The 13106-nt window shown below is 37.7% G+C and overlaps 1 protein-coding gene across 2 annotated transcripts in view; it reads left to right on the top strand.

Moving 5' to 3' along the window:
* nAChRbeta2 (nicotinic acetylcholine receptor beta2) overlaps window positions 1-13106 on the top strand; it is a 181345-nt gene that overhangs the window by 88772 nt on the left and 79467 nt on the right. The window lies entirely within an intron of this gene.

The raw sequence follows: 13106 nt of genomic DNA, 5'->3' as shown, positions 1-13106 counted from the left end.
AGGACTTAAAAGTGTTACTCAAATATTTAGGAGGTCAAGGCGCTAGAAGTGGCAGCCTCCGCGCACGTGTGTATACTATAAGGAATTCGGAATGAACTTGTTTTTAGTGCCGAAGTGGTGGAGTGGAAGACGATGGAAAGGGGCTGTAAGAATATTTAGGGAGTTTCCCAGAAATTGGAGAGAGGAGACGGGTGACGAAGGAGCATGAGATCCATGATTTCACGAGAGGAGGTAATGAAAATGGCAAACGTGAGAAGGGAGATGAGAACACTCACTTCCTATTTTGGCCACGCAGAATCCTTACTCCATCATATTTATAACCACTTTACTTGCATTTTTCTTTTTAAGTAAAAGATCGTTATAAAGTTAAGAGAAATTTGCGTTTAAATGGTATTGAAATAGGATTAAGATTAATGGCCGAAGATATACATATTATATCTATAATAATATCACATTTTATAAGGGAAAAACATTGTATAGATTAAACATATCAAACTTAAAAATATAATTTATTCAGTTCGACGTAATTGTTTTAAATTCATGTCAAAATATCCTTTGACTGCATTAGTTTCTTAAAAGTTTTGTTAATACGCTTTACCTCCTATAAATTAGCACTAGTTTTTACCCATGCTTATAGATCATATGTAATTACTTACGGAGGGGTTCTATGTTTTGAAGAAACTTGTTGCCTAAATTGGTCATAAAATAACGATCTTTTCCTATTTCGCAATAATGCTAACAATAAAGTTCAATTGGTTGAAGACATTTGAAAGCCTCGGTGGCATGGGACGTGAGTGGCGTCATAAGTTTCACCGCGGAGAAAATACTGCAAAGATATGCCGGCATGCTCACGACACGACTCCAAAATGAGATATTTTCCTTTTTAGTATTTCGAAGATCAAATTCCGAAACAGAATCTTTTACCGCGCAGTGAAGATCCTCATGTGTAAGTGAAATGCCATGAAGCCGTGGACCTCACATCATTAGCCCTCTAGAGTTAACATTCCACGATCATTTGCAAAATAAAGTCACCACAGTAGAAAAAATATTCTAAACGTAGCACGAAATGACCAAAACATTACTGAGTATACTTAATAATACACACAGCTGATAAAATGTAAGCTTTTGGCTGTCTTCTACCCCGAGCTAATACTATAAAAGCTAATTTCCATTCCGAATAAACAATATCAGTATAAAAATATAAAAATAAATAAGCCGCAAAATGATGAGTGAATGTGGAATTAGGGTATGCGTGTGGAATAGGAAGTGCCTACGTGAAATAAGGGCCAAGGATGAAATGGTAGAACTATGTGTGAATTTTATGCTGTTTTAGAATACATTAAAGGAAAATCATACACCTGTACGCCTCAAACATTAACAAAAAATACATGAGAGAAGGATTAATTTGAATTTATTAATACTGGGTGATATTTTATTTAATAAACGTACGAATCTACAACTGGTATAGGTGAGACATTACATTTGATTTAATATCATCACATTTTTCTGATCTGAAGATGCAATAAAGTATTGTATGAGAGTTACCGTACCAGTGAATCTGTAAAGTATTCTTTGACAGATCTGCCTCTGTTCCCTAATCAGGTAAATAATCCATGTTGCGAGATCCATCTAGGATACGCTCTAACAAACCATAGTGTCGGTATTATTTAAAAGTCAGGTGATTAACTTCCCGTTGATTATAATATATCGATTTAATTCTTCATATATTTCTAAAATGGCTACTTTCAAATTTAATCTGAGCTGAACTCCTCTAACAGCATGAAAAGGGAAATTGAGCATTTCCCCTGAACATAATATGTAAAAGTAACCCTCGTAGGGTTTAAATTTATAGCCGCAGTAAGCTTATTGGGCAGGAACGATTAACGCGCATGTTAAAACCAGAGGGAATTAAGTGAAACCGACAAATTTACTTTTCTAATACCCAGAGATCCCTTCGCCCAAGGCAATGTTGCCGCAACCGTTTGGATTTATGGTCACGATTTTAAACTCAATCGAAAACAGGATTCGATAGCTGGCCTGCTTACCGGACGTTATTGCTCCATAGAAAGTTTTCAGGGACGGCGATTCATTTCCCCCGGCAAACTACCCTGTGAACGAGCCGAAGGGAGGAATGTCCGGGGAGGGGGGAACAGAAAGGGTAGGTAAAAGGAGCAGGCAAAAGGGGGACCGGGGGGGGAAGATGGAATGGATTCGGCAATCTGCAAAACATCCCTACCATCCCACCCTAGCCGGCCGCCCTTGGAGATTGCATCAACCATATCTCCCGCGCCACACACACTCTCCTCCCATACTTCTCCCCACTCTTATATCTCCCCTCTCCCCTTCGAAAACCCCATTCCGCGTCGTTTGCCGAATACCCTTCGCTGGACGTCAAACTGGGGAGGCTAAAGCGGGAGTCGGCTACACTCAAAACGCCCATCTCTTTGGTTTACCTCGGGAGTGCCACCCTTTACGCGCTTCAATTAGGCTCGTCCCTGTTATCCTCTCCCACGACCCGGAGTGGCGTGTGGGGGTAATAGCGGTGGATGATGAAGGGGGAGGGTGCGGCGACGGGTCCGGGATGATTGAAATGGTGGGATGACGGTGGAATTTTGAGAAGAGGAGGAGGAAGGGAGCGGTGACACAGAAAGGGTTGAGGGATTGGTCCATCGAGCCCTGAACCCTGAGGGATGGTTGGTAGGCAGTTTTTACGAGACGTAAAAATTCCCTTCCAGGTGTCCAATGACAAAGTTGTCGTATAGCCAAGGTTATTCAAATATACGTATTATGTAACTTTTCCAAAACTTTAGACATGTCAATCTCCTCAATGTGAGTACATTACAGTCATGACGGCACTAAAGTTCATTTGATCAAAGTTTGAAGCAAAAAAAATCAAAGCGTAAATTCTTGAAACATCATTTTTTTCAGCCATCCTACTTGTGATGATGGATGTGAAATTTATTTCTGCTTATACACAAAGGCTACCATTAAAAACGCTGAAAAACCATGGCACCGAATATTAAATCAAGGAGATTTAAAAAAAGATGAAAAGATGGTGGAAAAGAGCCAATATTCAGGTTCACACCTTAATACTGACTGGTGATTCTGGGAGATGATTAAAAATACATTGGAAATAGTAAATGCCTCTCCGAAAAACTTCCATTCTGCAATGATTAAAATTTTGAACATAGTGCTAGCTTGGCGAACAACAAGACCGTAAGTGTTATGGAAAAATTCAATTTCTGAGCGCAATTGCAAAATTGAACCCGTGTGGATGACTAACATCGTCGACACGTACCTCTGATGAAGAGGGTAAGATTCCTACAATTAGCGTCTTGTAAGTGTTCACCAAAGGGTCTCAGGGTCCATTAAATTAAAAAAATATCGAATGATATTAAAAGAAAGCTGAAGAATATACCCTATTAATATGCCTTGTCTAGCTTCCTGATAATACGAGTCTCGGAAAACCACTATCTTCATCTATTATTCATTCATAATTGCATTAAATATACAGCAATTATCTTCCATAAGCTTAATTTTCTCCTCAGTTTCTCTATGTTATCCACCTCATTATAACACTTACTATTCTACCGTTTTCGGTACGTTTTGGCTTCAAGAGACTGGAAAACGATATATTTATTGCCGCTTCAGAATAAAACCTGGCATCCGAAAATGCCATAAACCCATCTTCAATTCCTCATACTCCCATCCCCCCTTCATTCCACGAAACATGAATATCCTAATTATACGCTTTTCTAGCTTGCTTAAAGTTCTCCTTTGGATTGTTTTCAACATCATATTACCAATCAAAATGCCCTGCACCCACCTTTACTGCATCCTTAGGATTTCTCCCAGCCATCCGATCTCCTCCCCTACATGCTTAGCGCTTCCTAGCTTGTTTTCTTACTCAACATTCTTACCCAACTTCCCCTTCATCAATTCCCTCCTTCTAATGAAAAGTTCTTCACCTAAGGTAATTTTTTTTCATACTTGTACTAATATCCCAACTAATATGACCTAATTAGGTCAAAAAAATCCGGAATAGGTTAACTGTTTCATATACACTAGTTTATAAACTCTTATATAAAAGAATATTTTACGTACCTTTCAAATTTCTGGAAAAACTCAGTCTTTCTCTCTTTTACATTTATTCTCATCCCAAAACCTATCATACTGATTTTTTTTGGGCTCGGCAATGCTTTTAACACATTGACTGGCTAGCTAACTAAGCTTGAACATCTAACTAGTTTAATGAATTGTCCACCTTCCTTGGGTCTCTCGTTATTATGTAATTATACGAGTAAATAAGGTTCTTTCAAACCTCTTTAACCATTTTCTTTACATATATGATGAAAGGATGGGAAATAATAGACCTCTATTATGCCCCTGAGCCTAACACTGCCCATAATAGACTCTGTAGCCACTCGAATTTTAGCATTCTGAGTCATCTAAATGCTGTAGACAAGTCAATTATATTTCCTAGCTACTTCTAATTCCTGCAATGCCTTTATTAATTTTACCCAATTTAGTTTACTTCTGTCGATTTTACTTTGCAAGGATTTCGTGAGATGACGACCTCAGAAGTCGTCTTACCTTCCCTGCTACCGTGCTCGACATGCGTCTCACAGAGCCAAATCTCGTAGTTGGTAAGACTAATTACAATTTAAAAAAATGTCCAAGCGTAAAAATCATTAGCGGGATGACTCAATTAAAAGTTACTTTTGCGGTATCCCCAGAAGTTTATTAGAAATTGCCGAGATTCAATGAAAATATCAAGTTCATCATTGTTTCGTGGAATGATTGAGGTAATTTTCTGATCCTTTCCTCAATGGTGTTTTTGAAATGACATCGTCACTAAAATGGCCGTCCACAGGGATCAGACTCCTTCGGAGCCGTCTCACTGAGGAACACAAGCGGCGCGTACTACCTTTTTCTGGCTCCTACCCTTCGACCTATCTGACACCTGCCCTAGTAACTAGCAATTGCCATTTTCCTTCCAGCACAGCTCTAGGAAACATCACATGGGACAAGTCCATCAACTAAGTCAAGTTTATATTCCATGTGCAGAATTGTAGTAACTGCTAATTATATTTTAAACAAAACAGGTAATAAATAAACTTTTGGCCAGTAATTAATGTAAAATTTGTTGCCGAAGTGTAAAATTCTCTTGTTTAATCATGAAACGAATTTAGGGTCAGAAACATTCATAAGCTCTTATTTTTTCTAACTTTGATTGATATTTCCTCCAAATAAAATCCATTATGAATCCTCCGCGTATGAATGTGAACTCGGTAAAAAAATATTATGATTTTAGTTTTTACGGACATCATGAAATGAAAAAATCGCGCACAGTTTATACAGAAGAATGGCTACGTTGGAAATTGTGTATTAAGCCATTATATACCTGCCATATATTTAATTTGAAACTGTGGCGTAATTACTATCGATGGGGGATCGAGATGGTGCGGGGGCTAACGTACTGGCTTCCCACCCTGAGGGTGTGGGTTCAAATCCCGGCGGTGTTGAATATTTTTCAGAGGTATCTCGATCCCTACTTGAGGTGCTTTGTGGAGGGCACTTTGAGTGAGTACGGCGTCCGTCGGATGGGACGTTAAGCTGCGGACCCCTTGGCGCCTTTCGTAAAGAGTAGGCTAATGCCGACGCCAGGTTTCTCTCCATCCTTCATCCTTTTCTGTCCATCCCCTATGGCGCAAATGACCTTAGCTGTCGGTCGCCTCCCCTAAAAACTACTACTACATTACTAACGATCTTTTTGTAACGCAAGCCTTTTTATGATGACATGATGGTGAAGTATCGGTGCTCTCTTTTGCCATAGTAATCAATCTGGTACTCAAGTTTCAAAAGAATAAGAAAATACGTTAATGTACTTTCATGAAATAATAGGTTTGGATTTACATTGGTATTGGATTCGGATGTGTCATAGTTCTTCATAGAAAGTATTGAATTCCATTACTTATAGCAGTTAAATATAGCAACAAAAAATTTGAACCATTCATAGTCAGCCTAACAAAATCGCAGCGCGAAAAAATATTAATTGTGGGCGGAAAAAAGATATTTTAATTGTTCTTATTTTCACAACTAAATCCGCTGAGTAGTCGGTAGTCTCTTCTGTTTACGAAATATTTCATCTGCACGCTGGAATGTCGGCGATGACGTAACATTAATGCAATAGCCTTGCAAGTATTTTTTTTATTTTAATGCTCCAGAAATCCACCGAAATTACACCTTAGCCTACATATTTGATCCACTCACTTTGCTTGCCGAATGGTGAGGTCGAGTTGCGACCGTGGCGGGCATGAATGATTTCCGATTACTGCAAGAGCTTCGCGAAAATGTTGTGCTTCTTTATCGACTTCCGGATGTCAATTTACACCGACTATTCACGTCAAGTGACTGAGGGGTGCCAAGGGATCCGTTGGGGAAGAATGGGCGGTAAAGATAACACTAAGCGGCTTCGGAATGTTTGTTTCGCCAACCGTTTGCCTATCTTTCCGCGCCATCAGACCATATTTTGGCCGCGATTCAACCGAGATGAGGATTCTGGTGAGCGATTCTGCGGTGTGATTTTGACCCGAAGTGTTAAATTTTGAAACTTCAAACTCGCCATTCCGTATGGAAGCGCTAAACGAGGGCCTCTACGTTTGAATTGCAACCCCCCAAGTGTTCTCATTAAATCTAATGTCTCTCATTGCGAGTTAATTCAAGGCAGTAGAACTTGTTACACTTCAATATTTTTTAATGTACTGGAAGAAAACGCATATCCACATTATATCTCAACAGTCAACTTACTGAAACCCGTCGTTGAATGTGTAGTTAAAGTTCATACTATGTGGAATATTAAACTGAGGCACTTTCTTCCCTTTCGGATTTATTTTGTAACCCATGGAAATTTGAAACTTTCTTCATTCGTAGAAAATATATAATGAATACGTAGTACATTTATTTTGTAGCAATGCCATTTTTATTTCACTAAAGAAGGAAACTAACACAGAGAAATAAGTGGGGTGGAAGACGACGAGTTATGATATGGAAAGGTAACAAAGGGTGAACGAACTTGATGCACTATTCCGGTCAGAAAAGTCAGTCAAGTAATTCAGAAAAAATATTAACTGTACCAAGTAAGGCTCAAGAAATTTGAAAGGAACATATAAAGGAACTATATGATAAAGTCATTAGGCCATTAAGCGTAGAGAGGTATATGATGTGGATGAGGATAGCGTAAGTCCAGACATATATACTTGGTGGCGAGATAGGAAGAGCATTAAAGGAATTGAAATCATATGTGGCCGTGAAGGTAAATATAATTCACACTGAACTACTTAAGGATTTAAAAAAATGTTGATGGGAAAAATTTGATATCATATAGAAGGGAGAAATTGTATTCGTTTCCATCTCTGAAAAAAGCAGCCACATTTGAATACCGTAGAAGTGTAAATTTGATTTAACATATAGTGGTTCAAATACGTAGTGTAAGGTCATGAAAGGAAAACATTTAAAATGGAATTAAGGGAGGAAGGAAGTATGAGGGGTTAAATAGAGCCTAGTATATAATTTATAAACATAAGTTCCTATTTAATTTTAAACTTAAATTTATATGTTATAAAAATGATGAAATAGCATGACTGTCGGTGTACTTCCTAATAATAGTTTATCACCTATTTCTATAAAAATGATATCTATCATGCCATATACTAAAATAACTTTTAACGATAGGCACTTTATTTTTACTGCAACCTTCCTCAGTTCATCTTATGTCGCGGAATATTCACGAAATTTCAAATTCCTACAAACCTTCTTACTACACCATATATGTTTCTTCAAAATATAGTATTGCACTGCATTTCAATTCATCATTATAATCTTCGTCGTTTACTCTCCATATTCCTCCATTCCCCACCCAATGTGTCATCTTCTTTGGTCTTCCTCTGTAACCAGTTCATTCATCACATTCTTACTCATACAAGTATCTGGAAAGCCTCTAATCTACCCTTATCTTCAAAGGCCGAATGTCTAAACCGTCCGACCCCGCGCGCCATATTACAGTCACTCAACCTACCTTTTCCCTGCCGAAAATGAGTAAATTTCGAATTTCTTCCCCAGCAAAAAATGTAGCTTTGCATCCTCAGATCTGCAAGTGCCTTCTGGCGAAATCCACTCACCCTCGCACGGGTTATTCCTACCGAATCTCACAGGACAGGTGGCGGATAAGTGAGGTATGCGGTTCCGGAGGGAAGCGGGCGAAGAAGGGTTTAACGTTGCGGAGAGAGCGTGGGCCGTTAACGATAAGAAAGCTCTTAGAACGCCAGCCACCCGCAAGCAGCCTAGAGCTCTTGATTGCGTTACGGGCTCCCTCCACTCCTACCTCGCTCTTCATCTCTCCCCCTCGCCCTATCCCCGTCTGTTTACCCCCATTCTCCCTCATCCAAGTCCAATGATTGCCTCCCGCGGAGACTGCGCAAGGATTTGCCGGGAGTCACTCCGTCCACTTCATTAAATAACCCTCTAGCCAATACCCTTTCTTCCTACCCCACAACCCTCCGCTCTTCCGATTCTACGGGAATGCAAATATATCTTCGTCGGCAGTCTTTATACATGCGATACTATTGAGGGGATAAACTTTAGGCCCGATAAATTGAGAAGGGAATTTTTCCCATGAAAATAAGAGCTCAATAATAATACGCAAGGTAAGTGAGAGTATCAGTATTGAGTCATAAATACAAGTATTACAGGATAAAAAATACAAGTATCTGTAAGGTAAGAAATACAATATTTTTAGTAACAATACCAAAGAGCTTGTATTTCTTACCCTTATATCCAAGATTTCAACCACTATTTTATCTAACTCATAGTTTTGTTACCCTTACTTGTGTATTGCCTTGCATGCGTACATAAATATTTTAATTTTAACAGTCTAAGTAAGGTGTTTGGAAAAATTGTCTCCTTCGTTTGAATTACACAGCTTCAATAACAATAACTGGAAGCCATTTTTGATGTTGTATGCCTGGTGTGACATCACACTCTACCACACACCATAGCGACAGCTTGCAGGGAAACATTAATGGGTAGATGTACAGTTATCATCCGCCAATCCTTTCCCTCATGCCCTCTTGCGCCAGTTTGGGAAAGGGAGGGTTACGACGGACTTATGTTTATTTTAAATTCCTAAGTAATTAATTTCTTGACGTTGGCGATTTTAATTTTGTAGCGTGCTTTTACGCAATTCCACAACAAAAATATCAGCTCCTTACCCCGAAAAGCCGTTCGTTGGTCAATTTTATTAGGATTTTCTGGTTACTTGACAAAATGAGGATGATGCCAAAAATTCACATAACTTAAAATGATTTCAACCGGCTTTTAAAGATTTCAGATAATTAACGTTTAATATTTGAATAAAAATAATAATAATAGATTGAGAAATGAATTTAAAATAACGTAGATAAGTTATGAAAAAATTGTGGTAACTCTTGACAAAAACCTTTGATCTTTGATTGAACCTCGCTGTTGCTTGATTCAAGCAGAGTAAATTGTACTAAGCGTATAAATTAAAATGTGCTAGGTCTTTCCGAAAAAAAGTGTTGATTAGGAGTTGTAACAGTGAGTATATTAATTTATCTAAACGATAATGAACGTAATGCAAAAACATTATTTACTCGCATAAAAATTGGAATTTAAGTGCTAGAAATGCTAAACGGACTGGTATAAACCGAATACCCTTTTAAACGAACTATCAATACTTTTCACGCTTAAATGAATAGTTTCACTAGATTTTAGCATTTTAATGATCATTATTAGTAGGAATTTTCTGAAAGAACTTGACTGCTGTAATCTATGGATGGAAATATGATTTCTTCGAATTCATAGAGTCAAGTAACTTGATTATTGAATTGATCATTAGCACTGTTTAAGGTCTATATTTTCAGGTACACAAGCGCAGGTACGGGCTTGAACATCATTCAGTGCAAAATCACCGATTGCTTATTCCAAAATCATAAAGATTTTATATGACAAATGCGTTATCTTTCAAAGCCAGCACTAAGGAGTTCAATGAAATTGTACGAAATTCGCATTTAGCCAAAAAGGGCATTTATTAAGTATAATCGGATTATTTTATTTATTATAATTGTCAATTTATTTATAACTATAAGTTAAACTTTTAAAACCTTCAAAATTCCGTCAGATTTATAATAATCCTTGCAAACGAGATGCAGAAACTTTCAATTTTAAGTTCCCATTACTTCAATATCCCTGGCATAATCATTACTTAAAAAAATCAAGTTGAAAGACTAGATTTATGAATATGTCATGCTAATGGCACAATATCTATTTCGAAATAGTAAAGAGTGAGAAGGACTAGCTACATGTAAATGCTATAAAATACGGCCATTGATGAAAAAAGATCGCCAATAATTCATTCAACAGAATACCCAAGATGATATTTTTAGTGGGACACGTTGCTTACTCCCAGGGATTCTACGATTTCTTTTTTTAGCGCAAATTTTCAAGGTTGACACTCAGATCATATAGTTACTACCACCATGCTCCTCGTCGATTACAAGAGTTGTACTTATAAGAATACCACATCTATTGCATATAACAAGTATAGAATGTTAATGAAAATTATATCAACATTTTTTAAGAACTCCATGTGATTTTTAAAGTTGAAAATAGGGGCGTCAATGGAACTATGGCGTAGATATCTTGCTATATAGTATGGAAACAAGGGCAGAAATAGTAAAACAGAAAGCTAAGGTGAGCGGGATTAGAGGCGGAAAATTAATCCAGGAATAATCAAAGTGAAAAATCAAGGGCCTTACCTAATTTATGAGATTCTCCAATTTTATAAAGAATTGAGTCTGAGTAATGATATTTAATCTATTCCCAGAAGGATCGGAAAAACGTAAAGTAGGTTAGAAAATAAGTTTTTACGGCATATTTCATTAAATAAAATATGCTTGATACTTCAAAGTTAACATTTCATGCGTATAATTGGCGAACAATGAAATGATGCCATCTCAGCTGCATAAAATTACTCTAAATTCAGTAGCTCATTAATTATAAAATAGTAAAGCATATTGAGTGAAGAATTCCATCTCAGGGAATATTTTTGCTCAAAACCTTCCCGAAAACCTGCTATTTGGATAAATGAAAGCAAAAGAACAGCATCCACAGGCTTATAATTACGGATTTCCTTGACATGAACCTAATGCAACCATTCATTGCAAGCTGTAAATAGATTTCTCTTCCAAGGAAGAGATAGTGTTTATGATTTGACAATAAACTATTCCTTATCCTCGAAACATCCTGCTGATTGGGGGAGTGTCTTTCCATTGCGTCATATAGGCGAATCCATAAAGGGTACTGCCGCTTCACAGTGAAACGTGTTTAACTACACCATAGGGCTTTCTGTTTTGAATACCTACCCTTGTTTTCGAAGCTGGCGATCATTTCGCATCCCATCGATATTGAGCCGAGCTTGAGTGGTTTCGACGGGCCATCATGCAGCTCCATCGTGTCCCATGGCTAAGGGTTGTTTTTATTTCATTGCCACTGAGCGAAAGGGTTACTTTGCCGCCGTTTCGAATTACAAATTTTGATTTCATTTCGCTCGGCACGTCGTAAAGCAGTCTCTCAATCGACTGAACCACGCTTCTGCCGTTCAAGTTTAATGCCCGGAAAACTTACACAAGAGCCTAAAACTTATGCTATTGTGACACATAATCCCATACCAGTAAACTCAAATGTGACTGCTGGAACGTGGAGAGAAGGATTATTTTTTGGCTAGATGGAAACGAAAGAGTCGATGCATGAGCTGCTAAAGGTAGTCGTCGTTTAATACAATAACGAATTTTGATATTAAAAAACTTTTTATGAATGAGGAGATTACCATGGCTTTATTTGAGAGCTGTGAAATTCATTCAATTTTAGCGAGGTCTTAAAAAGAATCCGGAATGTTGGCTAGTAACGTTGAGTATCACTACTAGTATTAGGTAATAAATTACATATATTTTGATGGACGAGAAGTCCATCAAAATATGTATATAATTTACTAACTAATCTCAGATATAAAACTCTGAAAATGAAATATTGAATAAATTACCTACTTCCAAATAATAACAATAAACTTTTATTTACATTTTATACAGATAAGTGTCTTTTGCATTAATTACTGGTATAACCTCAGTTGTAACAGCAGTCATTGCCAGAATCCTATTACCACGTCTTACTTACACACTTATTACTATTCTTTATAGTAAAATCAGAATGTTCTTTCCTCTATGTTGAGGCATAGCTATGATATATAAAGAATAAAATGTAATCTTACGCAAAATAAGATGACCGTGCTGGGCTCATACTGTACCGAAATAAAAGTAACCCGAAAAAACTGTAGGGTCATTGGAAATGACGCCGAGGTGCCTTGTGGAAAATGAATAATGAAATGGAACACAATAGGAGCAATGTGGGAGGAGAGCCTCCAGGGTTTTTACCTTAAAAGTTAACTTATTTGAAAAATTACAATGCTTAATAAAAAACTTTTTTACCTTCTGGTGGTTTTCTAAGGAAAATGTTTTCACGTACGATTGGAGACCCAAAAAAAGCTAAACTTCCCTGATACTGGGCTGAATCCGTCTTTATGGCCGGTGGCCTCAGGCTGAACTTGAATAAGCTGACCACCTGAAATGAAAAAAGGAGAATATGTTAATATTTTCTCACTCAAAAGACCTAGTTTTAACAAAACATTCAATTTTCGCAGATTCGGCTGTTTAGGCGATAGTCGCGTCTTATTGGATGGGAACTGGCAGTGGGAAGAACGGAGGTAAAATTTTATTGAAGAGGAATGTATCATCAAAATGTGGAGGTCCTTTCTGGAATGTGAAAACAAACAAATGTAACGCCCCACCATCATGTGTGTAGCGAGAAATCGGGCAACGTTTGACGAAGGGACGCATGAGGGTATTAGTAAATTGCTGGAAGTGTGACGTCACTTGGAGAGCTGTCGAATTTTTCCACGACAAAAGCGACAGGTGCCAATAAATTTAAGGCCAAACTCTTTCACGTGGAAGAACCAATAGTGATCTGTAGAGTTG

Source organism: Hetaerina americana, unplaced genomic scaffold (assembly GCF_022747635.1).
Source record: "Hetaerina americana unplaced genomic scaffold, ioHetAmer1.1.p SCAF_6, whole genome shotgun sequence".
Taxonomy (NCBI): domain Eukaryota; kingdom Metazoa; phylum Arthropoda; class Insecta; order Odonata; family Calopterygidae; genus Hetaerina; species Hetaerina americana.
This window is presented reverse-complemented; position numbering and strand designations above follow the sequence as displayed.